This window comes from Pseudophryne corroboree, chromosome 2, assembly GCF_028390025.1.
Source record: "Pseudophryne corroboree isolate aPseCor3 chromosome 2, aPseCor3.hap2, whole genome shotgun sequence".
NCBI lineage: Eukaryota > Metazoa > Chordata > Amphibia > Anura > Myobatrachidae > Pseudophryne > Pseudophryne corroboree.
In genome coordinates, this window is record NC_086445.1 from 303,246,021 (window position 1) to 303,269,046 (window position 23,026).

The following is a 23,026-nucleotide window of genomic DNA, read 5'->3' on the forward strand; positions in this document are numbered from 1 at the left end:
CAGACTTAGGAGTGTATTCAATAAGTGTTGGAAGCTTCCATCTTGTCAGAAAGATGGCAGCTTCCGACAGGTTTAGGTCAGAAGGGGTTCCGACCTATTCAATAATACTGGCTGTTTTTTTCCGACAAGTAGGGAATTCCTGACTTGTCAGACAACATGTGGATTGTCGGAATATCCACGGATCTACGTGTTCCACTGCCAAATCCAACAGGTTTTGCCCCCCGGTTCCGTCAATATCAATCCGACTTTTTTAAAGTTGGATTGACAGTGTCAGTACCGGGGAAACGAGATGCGTGAGGTGGTCCGCGGAGCAGTGTGAGGTGGCCGGAGGAGCAGAGTGTGAGGCGACCAGAGGAGCAGCGTGAGGCAGCCGGAGGAGCAGCATGTGAGGATTCTAGAGGTGCAGCCGGGGAGCGGGGATGGCGAGCATGTGAGGCGAGGAGCGGGGACGGGTGAGTTTTGGCAGTGGCAGCAGCAGCACGGACTGTCGCTCAGCAGCTCACTGAATACTCACCTGTTGAGTCCTTTCAGCCAGAAAGGATATGACAGGTATTGAATACACCCCTTAAAACTAGTGAGCTTATGGGTTCACTGAAGGCAGAGATAAATGGCTGAAGTCTGTGTAATATTATTGTGGCAGAAGCCAAGTGAAACACTGCAGACAGCAGGCAATGCAGATGAGGAATTTCAACAAGGCAAGATTCAATCACCAGGTACTGTGGAACACACTCAGGAGCCAGGGTTAGCAATGACATATGCTCTGGTGCAGATCAAAAGGCAGACAAGGTATACATACTGTAGGGATTCCAATTCTCTGGTTGCAAATATCAGCTGAGGCAATGAGCATTCTGACTTGAGGGAATGTAATTAGCTGACATGCTCCAAGATGATGATGTCTATGCAACAGTTCAGAAAACAAACAGAAAATCTGACCTGCAGGCCAGGTACCAAGGTAAATGCAATGTCAAATACTTGATTGTTGCAAAACACAAATATTGGCAATTTTATCTTGAATACAGTGTGGTGCATATATGCTCTATTTCCTCCTAAAGGGCCCCATACACTACCTCGACATGTCCATCTGAAATGTCGCAGGCGATCACCCCCGGCAGCCTCCCGGGGGGGCAGGATCGCCCAAGATACATTGTATGCTGTCCTTTTGCATACAATATATCTTGGCCGATCCTGGGCAATCCCTGCCATGCCTGCGGGGTCGGACCAGATTGAATGTGCAGCACATTCAATCTGGAGGATCCATTCTGATGCTCACGGGAACACGCATTGGATCAGATCGGAAACACCTCTAAAATGCCCAATTTCATCCGATATATCGGGCCGAATGCCAGAAATCAGATGAAATCGGGCATTATCGTCCTAGTGCAGTGGTTCCCAAACTGTGTGCCTAGGCACCCTGGGGTGCCTCAGGACACTAGCAGGGGTGCCTTTGTTTGGTGGTGCAGGACCAATTCAAACTATTTCTGGTCAAAGTAATAGACAAAACCAGTGCTTGTGGCTGATAATGATAAAATATGAGGATTAACAGAAGCAAATATTGTCCCGCACCACACTAAAGAAACTAAGGATGACACATAAACATAAATTACTTATTGTTTTCTAAATTCTCAATAAGAAACATTTGGCCTAGGTTTGCCATGAAAAGATTCTGATACTCTAGGGAGCCATGATTCAAAAAAGTTTGGGAACCACTGTCCTAGTGTATGGGGCCCTTAACTCTGCTTCAAATTCAAAGGCTGGGTATACACTGGTCAATATATATGGTAGTTTGTCATATTGATAAACAGTTTATCGCGAGCGAATCAGCGGGTATGTACAATGTCATTAGCAGACTTATCACATCAGCCCTGTAATACAGCCGATACTGATATATCTTGCAATGTATCAACACGTCTGGCTGTGTCTGGGTGACCTGGTGACCACCTGTACGCTGGCTGCAGGGACTGCTGATGCTGACATCATAGCTGGTCTGACAATTTCAAATGCCCACCAAACTGTGATGTCTGGCTAGACATATCAGGACAAATTCAGACCTGATTGCTGCTGTGCAAATTCACAAGGCGGCCTATTATTGATCGACTGTGCATGTGTATGGATCATAGTGTGCACGTGCGAGGTCAAACTGTTAAAAAATCCACTGACTTTTTTAATCGCTAGGGATATGCAAGTTGATTGACAGGAAGCTGGCATTTGGGGGTGGTGGCAGGATGTTTACTGGGCATGCCCAAGCGTTTTCAAGGAGGATGTGTGACATCAACTCCGGCCCCAATCAGCCTGAGGTGGTCGTGGCTACACACAGACTGCAACTCACTCACCATTGAATGTTTTTACCAAATAGATTTGCAGCTGACCGGCATTTGCTGAGATTTTCGTAAACTTTTTGCAGACTTGCACGCAGTGGGTTTTTACTCTGTCTGGGCAGCGACTATCTGATCGCAAACCTCTGCAAATTCAGAGGAGTGATCAGTTCTGAATTACCCTTATCATACGGATGATTTGTAAATGTGTATACTGTAGCTTGCTTTATCAGCTGCTCAGTTTGGTATGATGGCGGGTTGCCAAGTAGATCTTTATAGAATGTACCTAGCCTAAAACTACAAGTCAGGCTTTACGGAGATAATTTCTTAAATCATATTTACCTGCTATGTAATCCCATACCTAATGCAAATTAAAACATATTGTTTACTGTAAGGTTATTTGCATCAATTGTGACCTTCAAGAGAGGCAGAAGTAATTTAAGATGCCAAAGTTAAAGTTAATTAACTTTAACTTTGGTATCTTAATTTGTATTACACAACAAAATTACAGTACACAACAAAATTACTGAAATCAAATTGGAAAACTTGTTTAGTAATTACTTCCTCTATAAGAACTCAAAGTTACCTGTGCTATAAGTCTCAGTGGTTGACTGCTGGAGGAGTAATTAATAAATAGTTGTGTGTGATGCAAGAGGCCCGCTCCAATATGATATTGCATATATAATAACATAATATTTTAAAATATAACGTTTAATGACCTCTAAAATAAATTTGTGCTGGATTAATATATAATTCTTTGCATGCTGAAAAGGCAAGGATTAAATTTAGATATGAATGTTTATAAAGGATTTCCTTCCAGATAATGGGGCTAATTCAGACCTGATCGCTGCTGTGCATTTTTGCACAGCGGAGATCGGGTCTGAACTGCGCATGCACCGGCGCCGCAGTGCGCCGGCGCATGCCAGACAGCCGACCGCTGTTTTAGCCCTGCAATCGTCTCTGCCTGAATGACAGGCTGAGGCGGTCGCTGGGTGGGAGGGGGCGGGCCAGCGCCATTTAGGGGGCATGGTTCATGCAATGCAGGTGTGCCTTGGGGGGGTGGGCCGCGGTGGCTGCGTGATATCACACGCAGCCGCTGTGACCCTCACAGCGATGAGTAACTCCTGCCAGCGCGCAGGAGCTGCGCTGGTTGGGAGCTACTCTTCCAGTACAAAAGCATTGCCACTGTACGATGCTTTTGTACTTGTGCGGGGGGGGGGGGGGGGGTTGGGCCTGACATGCTGGGTGGACTAGCCCTGTGCTGGGCGTCCCCTCGCATGTCTGTGTGACTGATCGTAGATGTGCTAAATTTAGCACATCTACGATCAGGTCTGATTTAGGCCCAATGTGCTTTAGAATTCACAGAGAAAACTTGGTTAATTATACCTAAACAGAAATAATATGCCCCAGGAAAACCGTTTAACATCTGTATGGAACCAAGGCACCAGTCTCTGTGGGATCAGTACTAAATGCCGCTGGCTGGAATCCCGGCGGTCGAAATACCAACGCCGGAATCCCGACCACACAATCCCGACAGGGGTGGCGAGCGGAACGCAGCCCCTTGCGGGCACGGTGCCTCGCTACGCTCGGCACACTATTATGTTCTCCCTCTATGGGTGTCATGGACACCCACGGAGGGAGAATATGTCGGGATTGTGGCGGTCGGGAATCCGGCGTCGGTATTTCGACCGCCGGGATTCCGGCCGGTGGCATCTTGACCGCATCCCGTCTCTGTGAATCATCTATTAACCAATTGTAACCTTTTAATAATTATGTGCTTTAATAGTTAAAGTGTCCTAGAAAGACAAATATGTTTCTAGGCAGTCAACTCCACTGGGGCAGCCAGTCAGAGAAGTATACCCTTATAAAGAATGTACTTCCTTCCTGACAAATGTTTCCTGAGAACTGTCACCTAAGAGAGAACTGGGGATCCATGCAAGTTTTAAAAAGGCATGACAAAGTTGGAGAAAATTATTCTGTGCAGTCACATTCCAGCTGGGAAGTACTGTGTGCTCCATCTTTTCTATCCAGTCACAGGAAAAATAAAGTTTACTGTACTTTGTATAAAGAGATTATTCTGTGTTTTTATTCTCTTGTAATTTGTATTTGTACTGTATGTCTGTTTTTAACATTTTTATTATTCTTGTTATTCTTTTATTCATTTTAACTAGTGATGTTATTATGGATCCAAAGCCTTTTTAAAAGAGTTATATTACTATCATAAACTTAGGAATTGAGAAGTGAGGGAAATACTGGCCACTTAATAGTTGCAGAGTTGTATAATTCTGTAATTACGCGTAGTGGCCCTTTAAACTATGTGGTGGCAGTCACCAGGGTTACAGTATAATAGCTAGATAATTGATCTATTATAATTAGGGAAGTTGACCAATTATTGAGTAATTAACCCATAAATCAGAAATTAGATATATTATCAGTATTATCATAACAACAACATTGGTACACAGTAAGATGATTGGAGTTAACCAACATACCTGTATCAAATGATTTTCCTAACTGATTTATATAACTGCATTACTTTGATAAAGTTTATTCACAACTGCAGATTCTTTTTTGGCTCTTCAATTGACAGCTGAGGTGCAAAATAAATACTGTATAATCTGTGTTATAATGTTTATGTGCTGTTACTATGGGAAGTTTATAGTGTCACGATGGAGCATATAGGGATTCTAAATATTCAGAATTTTCTGCCTGCAAGTTGGAAAGGCCGTAACTTGGGTCTGGTGCCTCTGCTCAGGGTTACAAGGCTTAGGAATTGGTATCATCTCTTACCAGTATCACCTGCATTTGGTATGCAATGTGCCTGGACAGCAACAGCCTATAAAACTGCCATAGAACAGTTTTGAGGATCCTAATATAGATGAACTACTTCCTCTTCCTGGGAACTCTGCTCTCTTCATGACATAAAATTATGATGTCACATTTTGGGGGTGGGGCCAACAAGGTGCATTATTTGCCTGATAATACAATTCTACCTAACGCTGTATAGATTGACAAATCTGCAGTACATGTAAAATGCATACTTAGCCATACATGTTGTGATTTGCATGTTTAATAGAAAAATTACAGCAAAAATTATATATTTAAGTAGCATTCCAAGTAATCTGGACTTTTTACCTCATTTCTAAAGTATATGTGCAGCTCCATATTCTTGGGCTGCAATGACTAGAGCACCCTTTTCACCTTTAATTGTAATAATTCACTGTAGCTTATATGTGGTATTTAACAACCCAAGTAGCTGCTTCTTAAACTCCAATTTGATATACCACCTATCTATATAGTTTGTAGGACTGGAAGACGCAGGGTGCGCTAGTCATTGCAGACCAAGGGCCAAATGTAATAGAGCGAGAGCTTCAGAAAGTGAGAGATTTGGTAAGGTTTTGCAGTTTTTTTTAAAGTGGAAACCATTTACAAAGCAAGAGCAATCTGGTTTTGCAATGTAAATGATTGCCACTTTAAAAAAAAAACCTGAAAAACCATACCAAATCTCTCACTTTCTAAAACTCTCACTCCACTACATATGGCCCCATAAATCAGGAGCTGCTCCTACCCTTCATAAATGGAACCATCATCCTGCTACTCTTACCTTAAAAGGTGGGAGACTCCTACTCCTTAGACTGGTAGTGTGGCACCAGGCTGTGACATCATAGCCAAGTTCCACATTGCTAGCATAACACAGATTCCTGAAAAGAATATTATTGTTATCCTCAACTACGTGATCAATAATTTGTGAATGTAAGAATAATCAATTGACTAATATTCAGAAATCAGGTCACATGTTGATGCTATTGTAATGATCTATTTTTAGACACCTATGACAAAATGCATGAAACTGCACCATTCATGGAAAGTCAGATAGGATACTCCTTTCTTTGGGAATAAGTATATTGTAGGTGTAAAATAGGCTCCTAAGGCCAAGATAGTGGAGAAATTTGCCATGCTCTCCTACAGTGTGACATAATTTATGAACATTCAAAAATGATGTAGTTTTACATGTTCAAAAAGGACACACATTACCTAAGACCTAATTTTCAATTTCCACCCCTACACTTTCATAAGAATATTCTACCCAAAATACACATAATAATTGTCACCACAGATAGTGTAGTGATTAGCATTACTGCCTCAAAAGACTGAGGTCATGAGTTCCCCCAGTCATGGCCCATCTGTGTTAGGTTTGTATGTTATCCCTGTGTTGGGTTAGGATTCTTCTTACAAAAAACCCTCTTCTCTCCTATTCATTTTCCCCCCTGTTCTTTTTGTTATACACCCAAGCATATTTGAAATTCAATCATGTAAAAATGTTTTTAAAATATCTTTTTATATGTGTACATATAATAGGAACTGTAGATAGTAACTTTAATTGGGACAGGGACTGACATAAAGCACTGTGGAATATATAAAGAACTTTATAAATGTTTGTATTTTGTGCAAAATAGAACACAATTGTTTGGCCTACAGGATTAGTTTCAGTCAATCCAACAGCTCTCATAATTTTTAGCAACTCTTAGATGCTGCCATCTCATTGTACATTCTCACCCATATAACCATAAAAATGGACATCAATGTCCATAAATACAGTGGGTGTAGAATAAATAATATGTTTGTTAGTAGTAGTAGAATAAATAACTTAATAAATGTTTGTATTTCTCTGCAGGATAGAACAAAATTGTTTGGCCTACAGGATTATTCTCAGTCAACCCAACATCTCCATCATATTTAGTAACTCTTAGATGTTGCCATTTTGCTGTAATTACCCAGCCATACAGTATAACTACAGTATAAAAGACCATTTTGAATAATGTCTAGTGAATTCCCCACTGCAGAAATCAAGGTGGGCCCCACTGCCTGAAGGACATTAGCTTATGGAGGCAGGGCTGACTTTGTGTGTGCAGTACAGATAGAGGAGTCCTGCCACCTATCAGTGCTGATGATCACAGCCACAAACTGCCTCTAAATATCAGACAACTGTACATTACTTCTAATTCATTTCTGTATGCAAATTAAAGGCAACTTACAACTCCTGACTAAATGCCAAACTGAGGAAAGCACAAGGAGCGGGAACTCCTGTCACAGACAGAGCAGAGCCACTGTGTTCCTGACCCAACCAAGGTCATGCACCCTGTTCTCTGCACCGCACTGGATATTGTGTTTGTATCCATGTCACCCACTGTCTCACCTTGTCAATCTCTGCATTCCCATGCCTTCACTGTCACCCTCTGCCTCTCCATCACACACTTCCATGTAGCATATTCTGATCTTGAGTTAGGGTGGAGAAGGGGGCCCATATTATACTTGTGCACCTGGGCCCACTACTCACAAGTTCCACCACTGCAGTAGATGTACAGTAGTATATCATTAAAGTTGAAAAGAATACAGTTTACAGTTTGTAGTGTGCCTCAACGTTTTTTCCACATTCAAAATCATTTGTGTGTTTAAAATCCTAAGGTCTCTTTGTCTGTCTAAAATCTTCCCTTATTTAAAATGTATATATTAAGTTTAGTTTATTCCCATACAATTTTGCATTAATGCAAATAAGTTTTGAAAATGTCTTTTATTTGTACCTTTACACCATAACACCCCACACTGATGTGAATTTGATAATTACATAAATTGTCTTTGAATGTCCATAAATATAATAATATTTTATTTGTTATTTTCTAAAACAAGAGAAAGTGAAAAAGAATTTTGACACCCTACTGCAGATATATTATTGATAAGAATTTAAGATTTTTGCTTTCCTTGAAATGAAACCATGATTATGTTAAGCAGAACTGTGTAATCTCAGTTTCTCTGTATAGTGGTGATAAATGTAGACCTGATAAGGAGCTGAATTGATGTGATTTAGATGTCTTGTGTTAACTGAAATTCTGCCCACAGGCTTTACTACAACATTTGGTAGCTTACAGCTTTACACATAAAGAAAAGGTGACCTTGAAACTTAGTTAAATTAAGTTAGTAAAAAAAAGTAACGTGCACACACACACACACACACATAAAATACACACTTGATAAAACTTTTAATTAACATATTGTGCCTTTTAAAATACTGTGCCTGCTAACATGTTTATATTTCAAAAATGCTATTCGAAATGTACATTTAATATAGACATATATATATATGTTGCTTTTAAAAGCTTCCAAACAGTATTTGTGAACATTTAGTGACTGAAAAGAACAAACAAATGGCTGTCTTTGGATGTAAAATGCCTATAGACAATTGCACTGATTTATGAGCCAAGATGCTAGTGTCTCTTGGAGTAAGATGCTAATGTATCTGGGGGTAAGTTGCTAGTGTCTCTGGGGGTAAATTGCTAGTGTCTCTGGGGGTAAGTTGCAAGTGGTTCTGAGAGGAGGATGCTAGTGTCTCTGGGAGGAAGATGCTAGTGCCTCTGGGTGTAAGATACTAGTGTCTCTGGAGGTAAGATAATAGTGTCTCTGGAGTGAGTTGCTAGTGTCTCTGCTGTAAGATGCTAGTGTCTCTGGGGGCAAGATGCTAGTGTCTCAGGGAGTAAGTTGTTAGTGTCTGTGGAAGTAAGGTTCGAGTGTCTCTAGGTGTAAGATGCTAGTGTCACTTAGGGTAAGATGCTAGTGTCTCTGGGAGTAAGATGCTACTGTCTCTGAGAGTAAGATGCTAGTGTCTCTGGAGGTAAAATGCTAGTGTCTCTGGTGGTAAGAAACTAGCGGCTCTTGGAGTTAAGATGCAAGTGTCTCTGGGGTAAGATGCTAGTTTCTCTGGTGGTAAGATGCTAGTATCTCTGGGGGTAAGATGCAAGTGTCTCTGGGGTAAGATGCTAGGGTCTCTGGGGGTAATATTGTTATGATTGGAGCAGAAGCTGATCAGGTGTGTTCTTTGCTGAGCCACTGTACAACAAAACAAACAAGTGCACCCACATGGAAACTGAGATTTCTCTTTATGGAATAAAATTGGTTAATAAGATAAAAGACAAAATTTACTAAGTATTGGTTGTGCTTTCAATTGTAAAACAATGGAAAATGGCAGTGGTGCGGGCTCTGATTCTGAGATGTCTGCAGGGTTTTCTCTGGCATCTACTGATGGAGTTGTGGCTGCAATAATATACATTTGCTAGTTTCAACCTTCCCCCAGTGCACTAAAGTGCGCCTGAATGTGCAAGGGCTTAGGCGCCCACATTCTGTGTCTCTACAGGTTGTAACACAGCCAGTCATTCTGTACATGCCACCACTGGCACACCCTAGTGTGCGCCATTGACACTTTCATCTGTCCCATGGTGCAGTTTCTCTATCTGAGCATGGCTTCTGTGGAAGCAGTTGTTCACCTGAGAAAGCAGCCACTTCCACTGACACACCCATGACACTCCCATAGCACACACGCAAGATGGATTTTCTTTTGCAATCACTTCAGGGCACATCCCAGTCACCGCTCAGGAATGGCCATTGCTTTGCCACTCCTTTTCTGATACTATCTCAGCTGTACACAGTAGTGTCTGTGCATACATTTAGGGTAACGCATGCAACATAGGGAATTTTAGAATTTTTCAACTGTGTGAACTGCATTGCATGCAGTTTGCATACATCTCAGAGTCAAGACTTCGGGCATAATTCAGACCTGATCGCAGCAGCAAATTTGTTAGCTAATAGGCAAAACCATGTGCACTGCAGGTGAGTCAGATATAACATGTGCAGAGTGAGTTAGATTTGGGTAGTTATTTTGTTTCTGTGCAGGGTAAATACTGGCTGCTTTATTTTTACACTGCAATTTAGATTTCAGTTTCAATTTCAAAGTTTCCAAATCTAACTCTCTATGTATATGTTATATCTGCCTCCCCTGCAGTGCACATGGTTTTGGTCATTAGCTAACAAATTTGCTGCTGTGATCAGATCTGAATTAGGCCCTTAATGTCTAACTATACAGTACAGTTTTTACAAAGCATTGGCTTTTGACTGTGTCATGGTTTTTAAACCCTTATCCTGGTACAAACCTGCCGACAAACAGATGAGAGCCTGTTGTAAATCTGTGGTGGTTTACAGGCAATGCAAAGATCAATGGGAACTGAGCAGAAATGTGAGAATCACTTAAACATAAAAAATCCATGGGAATTGCCATGCTCAGACAAATCAGCCCAGGCCTATGTCTACAAGTGACCTTTCAGGTTGGGTCCCACAAGTAACTTTATCTATGTTGGGCTTTTTTTTTGTATCCTGGAATGAAGAGGACTTTTTCCATAGGACTGAGTGAGTGATAAAAAGGGTAAACAAAGGCTTGGGGGATAATACTAAATACTAAAATATTTATTTGTATGTAGTGTGCATCATGTGTATTTGTTTTTTTTTTTACAGGTAAGCTACAAGTGCAAGTGGGCTTTTGATTTCTGGGAGTCTTGGACCTTGTGGCTTGCCCGTGGCAAGAACCGCCACTGATCATGGCCTTGCAACTTTGCTGGGAACATTAATCTACCTGTAAAGAACAATATCATTATTTATATTTGCCCTTAGGTCTGATGATTGCATGCTATGTATATATATGTGGTGTGGTAATAGCTGTGTTCACAATTTCCACCACAATCAAAAATATATAAGCATATGATTTGACATGATGTATTAAATTAATGTCTCAAATTAAGTAATGGAAACGAATGTGAAAAATATTTACATCTCTCTCAGCAATCCAACAGGAGAAAATGTTATTTAATTAAGTTTTTTCTCACTTTTCAGACGTGAACCATCCATTTAAAATTATTTAAACCACTGACATAATTACGCTGTCATTATCATTTGCATAGAACTCCACATGCAGGTGGGAGGGATCTTACAAGTCACCACTAAATAACTGAGTACTACTCTATGAAATAACCACTACTAAATAAGTGACTCGTTATCATCACCACTAAATAACTCTATGATAACTAGTCACTTTTTAGTTTTGGCACACACAGGTATTGTAAACAATAATTTTGATTAAATGACAGGTGAGCACATGCTCATATTATAGATCTGATATATAATTGCTTTTAATATGATTGTATGACTTCCAAAGTTATGACTACATTTTATGTCTTCATCCATTTTTATACTTGTCCCACAACTAAAGTGATCCAAACACTGCGAAGATTTTGCAATCAGAATGCAAACTGTTTACAATGAAATTTGTAGAGAATTATGTTATTTAATTTGTGGTAATTCCCGTACTGAATTTTAATGAGCTGACAGATGGTACAAACTCAACAAAATCCTTTTATAAACTAAATGCGTGTATAAAAACTCTGGATGCAAACCTTAATTAAATTGCAATCATGTACTATAGCTTGGGGATATTTGTTTTGCTTACAGGGCTAGATTCTTTCAATTTTTATTTTATATGTACAGCCATTTATTTCAATGTGATTATGTATGAATATGTTTTATCCATACTTAATCAAAATAATTTTGTTAAATTTAATTAAAAAAATGTAATTCATAGATAATCTAAGCTACCGTATACTATGTTTTGACCACCAATTGAAGGTCATACAAAAAGGGCAAAATGTCCTTTCTATACGTCAAAGGAAACTGCACAATTATTTAAACCAGGGCAATTACGGAATAGAACAAAAGAGATACAACCGACGGAGCTTCTGGAGATGAGTGGTAGCAAGATGTACCAAGTAGACTTGCATCTATGAGCCAAAATCAGACCATGCCACAAAGCAATTTTTGTCATTTTCCTGGAAGTCTTGGATATAGCATGTTTTCAATCACATTATCCAATCCAGTTAGGAAACATGTTAAATGTAAATTTCACATAATTATGTGTGCTTGTGTTTTGTTTTTGTTTTTAATACAAATAAGGGTACTATGAGGAGGCTCATCTGGCATTTTGACACACCACCTGCAGAGAAAGGAGAAAGCATCAATGCCTGTCCGTATTACTGGCAGGTCAGCATCTCCTTGTAATTATTATGGAAGATAGAGATAATTGAACAGTCTTTCCAAATTATTCTTTCTCTATAATAAATTTTGCGAATTGGGACCCTGCAATTTTTACCATCTATTAAGATACTATAGTCTCCATAATTATATAAAGGACACACACTGGGTAAAAATAACAGAGACAACATTACAAACGCCGCAAAATACAATAAAGATTTGTGCTCGCTATGGGGAATTCTTTATTACACACAGGATTATTTAATATTAGGTCATCGAAATTACCTTAAAAATCATATGTATTCAGAAGAGACAAGTTTTGGCAGACATTTGAGTTTTTTAAATAAAAAAGCTTTAGAAAGCATAATACTGTATATTTATTTACCTGACACATACTCAGACACAGTGACAATTATTTTAATTCACTCCACAGGCATTTGCAAATCTAGGAATCTGCAAAGGCTTGTGCCTACAGTACTATGATGATGAATGTAGTGACATGGCCAAAGAAGGAAAATAGCTAGCATCCACATACCACCCATTGTGGCAAAGAAAGGACCAGGGCATGGCCCTTCTTTGCTCAACATGAAACTACTCTAGTGTAATTAAAAACAAGCCCAGGTCAAAAGTGAGTGGCCGGCACACTCATGGATCTCCTGTAAGTTCCCAGACACTAGCTTCTTGCTGTAAGTGTAGTACTGGTAGCAGTGCCGTAACTAGGCATTTTAGCGCTGTGTGCAAGAAACAACAGTGGCGCCCCCCCCCACCATGCAAGATAGGGGCAGTGCGCGCAGTAGGTGCGCGTAAAATTTATAGGGGCGTGGCTTCACGGGGAAGGGGTGTGGCCACAAAATAATAGCAATTCATACTACGGTGCATAGTAGTCTACATTATTTAGATTACGCTGCACAGTAGCACCACTACACCAGGTAGAGCCCCTTTTATACATTACAGCAGACAGCGTCCCCCTTTTTACACATTACGGCAGCCAGTCCCCCTTTTTACACATTGCGGCAGCCAGGCCCCCTCTTTACACATTGCGGCAGCCAGGCCTCCTTTTTACACATTGCGGCAGCCAGGACCCCATTTTACACATTGCGGCAGCCAGGATCCCTTTTTACACATTGCGGCAGCCAGACCCCCTTTTTATACATTGCGGCAGCCAGGACCCCTTTTTACACATTACGGCAGCCAGTCCCCCTTGTTACACATTGCGGCAGCCAGGACCCCATTTTACACATTGCGGCAGCCAGGACCCCCCCTTTTTACACATTGCGGCAGCCAGACCCCCTTTTTATACATTGCGGCAGCCAGGACCCCATTTTACACATTGCAGCAGCCAGGACCCCCCCTTTTTACACATTGCAGCAGCCAGACCCCCTTTTTATACATTGCGGCAGCCAGGACCCCTTTTTACACATTGCGGCAGACGGTGTCCCTCTGAGAGAGAGAGAGAGAGAGAGAGAGAGAGAGAAAGAAAGAGAGAGAGGGATATACTTACCTTCTCCCCGCTGACAGGCTCCTCGTGCTGGCATCTCCCTCTCGGTGCAGGCAGTGAGATGAGAAGGAGGAGGAGGGAGGGGGAGCAGGGAGCCGCAGCAGCGCTATTTGATTGGTAGTAAGCACCGCTGCAGCATCCCCCTCTCCTTCTGTATTGGCTGCCCGGCGCTGCTATGGATGCTGGGATGAAGGAACCGCATCCCAGCATCCATAGCAGCGCCGGGCAGCCAATACAGAAGGAGAGGGGGATGCTGCAGCGGTGCTTACTACCAATCAAATAGCGCTGCTGCGGCTCCCTGCTCCTCCTCCCTCCTCCTCCTTGAACCCGGCGCTGGTCTCTTCTCCCTCCAGCCGTGCACGGCGCACACAGAGGCGGCATGTAATGAGTCAATTTGACTCATTACATGCCGCTGGCCGTTACGCCCTCAGGGCAACTGCGCTGTGTGCCAAGCCCACTTGGCACACACGTAGTTGCGGCCCTGACTGGTAGTGTGACGAATGGTATCCATAATTAAAAATAATGAAACTGAGGCAGAAGAAAGCCATGAGAAGAATCCAGAGGAGAGTCCAAGGATGTCCATGAGTGACATTTGTATGTCAGACAGATCACAGTTTAAAATTGTGATAATTTCTGAGCAGCATACTCACAAATACTAAATCATCTGATAATGTGGGGATGAGAAGTATTGAGAAAGGTTTATTAATAGAGAAGGGACATTTAGAAGATGTTAAAAATCTGCAAAAAGGATTACAGAAATAATTGTGTATCTGTCACTAGCACTGGAGTAGCACTGAGCAATTGTATATAATGGGACACACTTGAAAAGTGTAACTGGCATGCAGTTTAATAATGAAATGCCCTAGGTAAGCAGTAATAGGGAAGCACTAATTCAGGGTGGATACTTGCTGACAGCAGCTTGAAAGACAGCAAGGTGAGAATTTCTCTGATTTTTACACCTGTAAATGCTTATAGTGTTAGACGTGCAATGGACTGCAGATTGGAAGTGTAGGTTTTTAACATTGCAAAACTGCAAGGGATTGGAGCTGCATATGCAGGAGCAGAAATCTCTTTGTAGACAAGTTGAACTGGCAAATAACAGGTGTCTGGGATTCATTTTATATAAAGATGTGCGCAGACCCCCGTGTTTTGGACCTGTATTAACTTTGTGTTTTGGATTCAGTTTTGGTTTTGACAAAACCACCCTTATGTGCTTTGGTTTGATTTTGGATCTGTAATTTTTTTCCAAAAATTGATAAAAACTGCAAAAATCATATACAGTAATTTGGCCTGTTTTTGTTCCTACACTATTATTACATTCTACAACATTAATTTTCCACTAATTTTCAGTAAATTTTGACCACCTCACAGCTCACAATATTGTTTTCATCCTGTTTAGGCCAAAGGCTGCAGTGAGCTGCTGATTGCTAAGCGACAGTGCAGTGGCACAGCCTGCAAAGTCCTTAGTATTTATACATTATGGATACACAGTGGGGTACAGCACAAAAAAAACTATATTTTTTATTTTTTACAAACTTTAAAAAAAACTTTGTTCACAAGAACACTGCGGAGTCAAACCGTTTGTGTTATGGATACACTTTAAGGGTGCGGCCTATGGCATCACAGTACTTGTGTTATGGATACACACTGTGGTAAGGCCTAAAGGGCATCACCGTACTTGTGTTATGGATACACACTGGGGTATGGTCTGCAGTGACACAGTACTTGCATGGATACACTGAAGTGTGGCCTGCAGTATCACAGTACTTGTGCACTGGGTACACCACACAAAAATATGTAAAACTTTTTTTTACATTATTATGTGTTATTATATAATTTTTTAAAACTTTTCTGACTTTCTAAAAGTGTCTTTTAATTTTTTTACTTTTTATTACCTTTTTCAGAACACTGAAGCAGATGGACACCCGACAGGTGCATCAGCAGTACTAAAGCGGGTGGAGACTAGACAGGTGTATTGGCAGCCCTGGAGTGAATGGACACCAGACAGGTGTATCAGATGCATTAAAGCGAACAGGTGCATCAGCAACACTGGAGCAAATGGACACTGGACAGGTGCATCAGCAACACTGGAGAGGATGGACACTGGACAGGTGTGTCAGCAGCACAGTAGTGGATGGACATAGCACCACACTAAGCACAAGAGCAGCCACTGGAGTGGATGGACAGAGCACAGCCCCTGGACAGACACAGCAGAGCCTATAGATGGACACAACACAGCCACTGGATGGCAACACAGTCCCTGGATGGACACAGAACAGCCTCTGGATGGATAGCACAGCCCCTTGATGGACTCATTGCAACTTCTGGATGGACACAGCTCAGTCACACAGCAGACAGCAGTACTACACAGCCAGAGGGAAGCAAATGGTGCTGATCACCGTAGGAAGGGACTTAAATACAATCCAAAGCCAGCAAGAATTTTACACTGGGATGACTGGTGTTTTTGCCCTGTTTTGGGAACTGAGTCAATTCAGAAACCACCAAGCCAGACTCGGATACCCCTGAATCCAGGGTTCTCAGAAAAGCATACCCGCTCATCTCTAATTTTATATAGGGCATTCTGCTCCAGGATTTGACACTGGAATTGTGTGAGTAGTAAGGTCTCTGTGACTGGCTGCAATAGTGTCAGCTTACCTCAGGTAAGATGGCTGCACCCATGCAGCAGGAACATCATTCAGAAATTCAACATCATTCAGAAATTGAACAAACCGCAACATCCAGAGTAGAGGTGAGCAGTCTGGATTACCTTGAATGCTGACCGCTCCGAACTTGTTAATCAGTGACGCATCTAAGTCCTGGATTGGGGTTTCCTGCCAGGCTCGGATGTCAGATCGATGCCAAACATCATCCTCCTAATGTCGGATTTTTGGGGGTTTTGGAATCTTGGTGCCAATTCTTCCCCAGGTAAATGACGCACATTCACCCAGCTACTGTACACACATGGTATAAAATAAAAACTGATTCATCAGACCAGTTCCCCTTTTTCCATTCCTCCATGGTCCAGTTATGATGATCACATGCCCATTTTAGGCACTTTCAGTGGTAGATAGGAGTCTTCATGGGCAATCTGTGTGGTTGACTGCTACGCAGGCCCAAATGTAGTTTGCTGTGATGTATTGTGTGTTCTGTCACCTTTCTATCATAGCCAGCATTAACTTTTTCAGCAATTTGTGCTACAGTCTTCTGTGGGATTGGACCAATTGCCAATGAACAATGTGCCTTGAGTGCATATGACATGGGAAGCAGTATTCCGTGAAAAAAAATGTGCTCAAAAAGTCACTGATAGAGAGAATACGGTACTGTATAATATAATATTAAGGAAAATGGACATGAATAGACAAATGAATTATAAGACTAATCTGCAATGAACAATTATGCTTATTGTATTAGATTAATGATAACATAGCAATAAAAAATGTGTCTGTCAATTTTTACACTATTTTTCACATTGCACAGAACCATATCCACCATATTGGTGGCTTCTTGCACTAAATTTCAGTAAATCTTTCTACTCATGTCCTACAGGGATGCAGTCAATATACCGGCTGTCGGGATCCCAATGTTCATGAGACCAATGCCAGGATCCCAACCCCTGGCAAAATCCCTGTGAGGGGACTCGCTGCTGGGATTCTGGCAGATGGGATGTCACTGTCGGCATGCTGTAGTGACAGCCGGCATACCTTCTACTGGTATATCATATGTATCCCATCCTACAGATGTGTCCTCTCATATAGTTGCTGCAGTAATGTTAAACAGCCCTTGTTGTGAGCATGCTTACTAACGCTAGGCAACTTTATTTTGCCAAAAATGCATCTTATTCGCATATGTGAATAAGATACATAAGCAGACTGCGGATGTAAAATGATGTGCTGCATGCCTATATTATCTGTGCAACTGCGGCTGTATCTGAATACAAATACTATTTTACAGTACTTTCCTGTTAGCAGAGTTGCCCAGGAACTACTGGCTCACTCATGCCATGCATCTCGCGGTTCGTGGTGTATTTAGGCTCGATGTATGAGGACACATCTGTAATTAGGCTACATACCACATTTGGCAACATTTTGATTATTAGATCAAGCTACAGATGGCTTTGAATAGGGGAAGTTTAAGTATGGCCATCCTGTATATAGTGTCCTGCCAGTTTTGGTATGATTGTGAAAAAGAAAGTTGTGGATCTGCACCAGCTTGAAAAAATAAGGATTATAAATAAATGAAGAAATATGCTGAAACCAAAATACTGACTATTATAGTAAATCCTAAATAGTACTCGGTTTTGGTGGTGCTCCCATGGATTTTGTAGTTAACCTACAGGAAGAAACAAGAGAAAGACAAAATAACCTTGTGTGGAAGCACTCTTGTATTGGATATAATAATAATGAAGGATAAATGATGAGGGGAAGGACCCGTTTGAGTCCTTCCACTATGGTGTATTATTAAAACTTAACTTTTAATATTTTGGCTATGAATAGAGTCACACTGGGTGAACAAAATTGGTATAAAAATCTTGATTGCCGTTGTACCAAATACGGTTCAAGATCTGGCAGGTGAAAATATTGTTGTTATTCTTGGATATTTGTTTGAAAATCAAAATATCCACATGGTCACAGAAAGGGTCAGAATGTATAGCAAGCTTCTCCTGATCAGGTTGAGAAACTATTTATCTGAAAATTCAGAGAATGAGATAGGAATGATGTGAAAATCTCCTGAAGAAAATGTCCCACAGCACCTAGTCACCTGCCAAAGATACACAAAAATCTGGAAAATCCGCCTGGCCGACCCATAATCTCAGGTAATGGGGGTCTATTGGAAAAAGCCAGCTGTTTCCTAGATGTCCACCTAAGACAACATGTTCTGAGTCTTCCTTCATACATCAAAGATACAACTGATGCCCTGAAAAAAATCCAGGGAATACATCTGGAGGAATCCCACCTATTGGTAGGTCTTGACATTGAATCATTGTATACCTCCATTAAACATGACCTGGGTATAAATGCTGTCCAGTATTTTCTATCAATGGAAGGGCTAGGTAATTCTTATTGGAACTACTTCACTTTGTACTGAATCATAATTATTTTCTATTCAATAACTGATTTCACATCCAAATCAGGGGGACTGCTTTGGGGGCAGCATGCGCGCCCACCTATGCAAACCTCTTTTTGGGATGGTGGGAGCGCGAAATAGTGTTTCACGATAAGCCATTTACAGCATAGTATGCTTATTATGCTAATTTTGGACAATTTGATATAACAAAGATTTAGACCTTGTCACCATCAGCAACCATTGCATTTAAATTAAACATAATTTTGAAACATATTTATTATTGCATTATTTGGTATACATTTATATATGCATGCATAACCAGAAATCGGGGTTGAGCGCAGTGTAAATATATATATATATATATGTATCCCAAAATCCGGCACTCCACGAGAACAGACTTGTAACTTTGCCGGGTGCCCTCCAGAGATCATGTCAAATGGCGTGTCTCATACAAACTTCCATCTCTTTGCAAAGTTTCAGCTCCTTTATTGAGCTTTTTTCAAGCAGGTAACACATGTTACCTGCTTGAAAAAAGCTCAATAAAGGAGCTGAAACGTTGCAAAGAGATGCAGTCTATTTGAAATTTATTTACCTGTCCGGAGTGCCGCCGTTGGAAGTTTATATATATATATATATATATATATATATATATATATATTCTTGGCACCATTTATTGTAACAAGTAGGACCAACTTGTTAAACACCAGCAACACTCCCCGTAACATAGTGTACCTCTGTGCGCAGTCCACCCACCTTTTGCTACTACAGTTTTGGTATGACACTATCATTTCAAGAGCTCTGTCCCACTTTCCTGATAAGAACTGTATTGACCTTATTGACATGGCTGTTGGGGAGGCAGATTCCATTTATTGCTGTTCAGCATAGAAGGCCACTTTGAACAGTTACTATTAGCACATTTGATCGCATGCATAGCATTCAAAGTAGAGAGAAAGTAGAGAGAATGGCATGATAGTGGTCCATTATAATGCATGGCTATGCCCCCTTTTTATGTATTCTCTATTCTTGCATACACAATGATAGAGAGCATTATTGAACATTAGATGGTGATAGAGAAGACACACAAAAAAACACATTACAAAGGCTCACAAAGAAGGTCAAATATGAGTTTGGATAGATAGATAGATAGATAGATAGATAGATAGATAGATAGATAGATAGAAAACATTCTCTTAGGTTAATTAAACTCTGACAAAAATAAATGTGCTGCTCACAACAGAGAATAATGTAGATGAAGATTAGAGGAAAAAATGTCACTTGAAAGTCTTGCCTAGTTTAATTTAAACACCATCGCTTCATTCATTTCAGATTTTTTTTTCTTACTCTCAAATATTCTTATTAGAAACACATTAAAGTCAGAGGATGTGAGAGATTTCAGGCACATTTTATTATGTATTTCGTTATTGTACATTTAGGGTCTGATTCTGAGTTGCACGCAGTTCCATATTTTTCTAATGGAATGCTATTCTGACTACAGTATATGCATACTGTATTTCAGTGCCTATGAATAGCACAATATTACTGTTTTTCATAAATAGTAAAAAAAACCTGCTTATGGTGCTTACGCAGCATGGGATACCATATACAGCATACATATCCCATGACATTCCTACTCCTCATGGTATCTGCCCCAGTTTAAACAAAGAAATGCCCATTTCATACATTTGGAGAGAGACATCCAAGATGTGTCTGACTCAAAATCGTTCAGAGATACGGAAAGATTTGTATGTTCACCAAAGAGCATGCACAGGTTGCCTAATTCACTAGATTTAGCCGTAGACACAGTGCAGCTCCTGCGCACTGGCAGGGAGCTACTCGTCACTGTCCAGGTTGCAGCGGCTGCATGTGATGTCACACAGCCACTGCGGCCCGTCGCCCGCACAGTCTGGGCATGCCTGCATTGCCCAGACAGTGCCCCTAAATTGGCGGCCAAATGCCAGTGGCCAGCCCCCTCCTGACCAGCGACCACCCCTGCCTGTCAATCATGCGCCGGGGGCACTGCAGCGCCGGCGCTTGTGCAGTTCAGACCTGATCGGCTGCTGTGCGAAAATGCACAGCAGCAATCAGGTCTGAATTAGGCTCAAAATACAGTATAATTTTCTTTGACATGGTTTTAAGCTCTATGAATTAACAATTGTGTTGCGGTAAAAACATATTACTAAACTTTCTAAACAGAACATTCAAGTCATTCACCTATATGATATACACTGTATACACTGTATGCTGTATAGTACAAATAAAATATTATCTATTTCTGCCTTTACTGAAGCTTTTTTTGCAATACCACATAAACTACTTAGTGTACAACTGTGCAATTGTTAAAAATGTTAATTTAATTGAGCTGAGTGCTCATACTGAACTTATGATCCTCTATTAAAAGGCCACTGATAGGCCACGTTTTACACAAATACTGTCTTAATGATTTAAACAACAAAATGAATACCTGGAAATTAAAGAAAATATTGACCTGTCATTTGGCCTTCACTAAAGACCAATGTTCATTTGATATAGAGCGCACAACAATCCATATTTATATTTGGTATAGTGAAACAACCTAGCACAATAATATATTAATTGCTCCTTCTTTTGTGATTTAATATATCATACTTCCACATTGTAATATTTTGAGCTACAGAATGTTTACACAGCTAAATTATTGAAGTGATGTACAGTAAGCAGACCTTTCCTTTGATGTTGCATATATAGCTGGAGATGTAGTTCTTATATGTATTGTATTTTGTCTGTACCAAGACTAGAATTAGAATTAGACCAAACAAAATGAAAAACACGTGGCACTACTGTAAACAGAAGCAAACTTTTTGTAAACAAAGTGCAATGCTCACACATAATAGTCAATAAAAATACATCCCATCTCTTTTGAGAGATATCCACATAACCTATAAAATAAGAACACAAGAAAATAGTGCAATTCGGCCTCATAAATCCATTTATTGGTTCCACTCACATAACTATGAGTATATAGTGTATATCATCCACATAAGATGCTGTTTCTCACTTCAAAATCTTTCTCTAGAAGGCTGCAACTTAGAGAAATAGATATAGTGCAATGGAGTCTTGAACTATACAAAAAAAATTAATAGACAATTGCACTCACATAAAACATATAAAAGAAGCAAATATCACCAAACAAATGGTGCTCCCCGATAGAAATCCCGCCATACTAGAGTCCCAGAAGTCTGCTGGTGCCAGATGGAAAAGGCCAGGGAAGTTCCCTCAGTCACTGCAGTTTCCTGGTACGGGATCCAGCATTAGATGTCCCTTAGCTCAAACGCATTTTCAGTCATATGACCTTCATCAGAAGAATAGTCCACATTAAAAAACATCCCCTTTATATACCCATATATAATGAAGTCCATAGAATACACCTGAATTCACAGACAGAGCTCCGGTAACAATGCCGGAAGTACGTCACCCGGAAGTGATACTTGCGTTCCACCATAGCTCACAAGCACTAGTACCATTACCGGATAGGAAGTGCGTCACCAGGAAGTGACGTTTGCGTTTCAGAATTGATGTAGAACTTCCTATTTGCGTTCCACTACTCTGGGATCGTTTGTTGATACGAACAGAGTGATTTATAAGCTGTGCCGGATGGTAACATAACCAATTGTATTCGAACTGGTTGCATATAGGGAGCGTGGTATAAGGTGCTTTTTCCATCTCATCATAGACCTTTTCAATATACATATATATGAAAAAAATATAAATAAAATTACAAAAAGCATTAAAATTATTTAAAAAAATATTTAAAAAATATTTAAAAAATATATAGGTTCAACATAAAAGGTTACCAGAGAGAAAACAGAAGGAGTTTACTTTAAGACTGTAAAAACCATTTTAACTAAAAATTACTATTCAAGCCATGTGGTATTAGGGTCCCCATCTTATAGATCCAGCGCATCTCTGATTTTACCAATCTTACATCAGTATCTTTGTTGCGCCAAATTGGGATTATCTGCTGTGTTCCCGAAAAAGACTTTATTCCACTTGGACTACATCCATGTTTCTGTTTAAAGTGGGCAGAGAGCGAAAATGTCTCTTAACCCTATTTGATATTGTACAAATGTTCAGATAATCTTGTTTTCAGACACCTAGTGGTCTTACTATATAAACTAATCTGCATTGGCATTCGATAGTATAAATTAAGTTCCTTGAATTGCACGTTATGAATTCTTTGATGTTGTATTTATTATCTTTCACTTCAGATTCT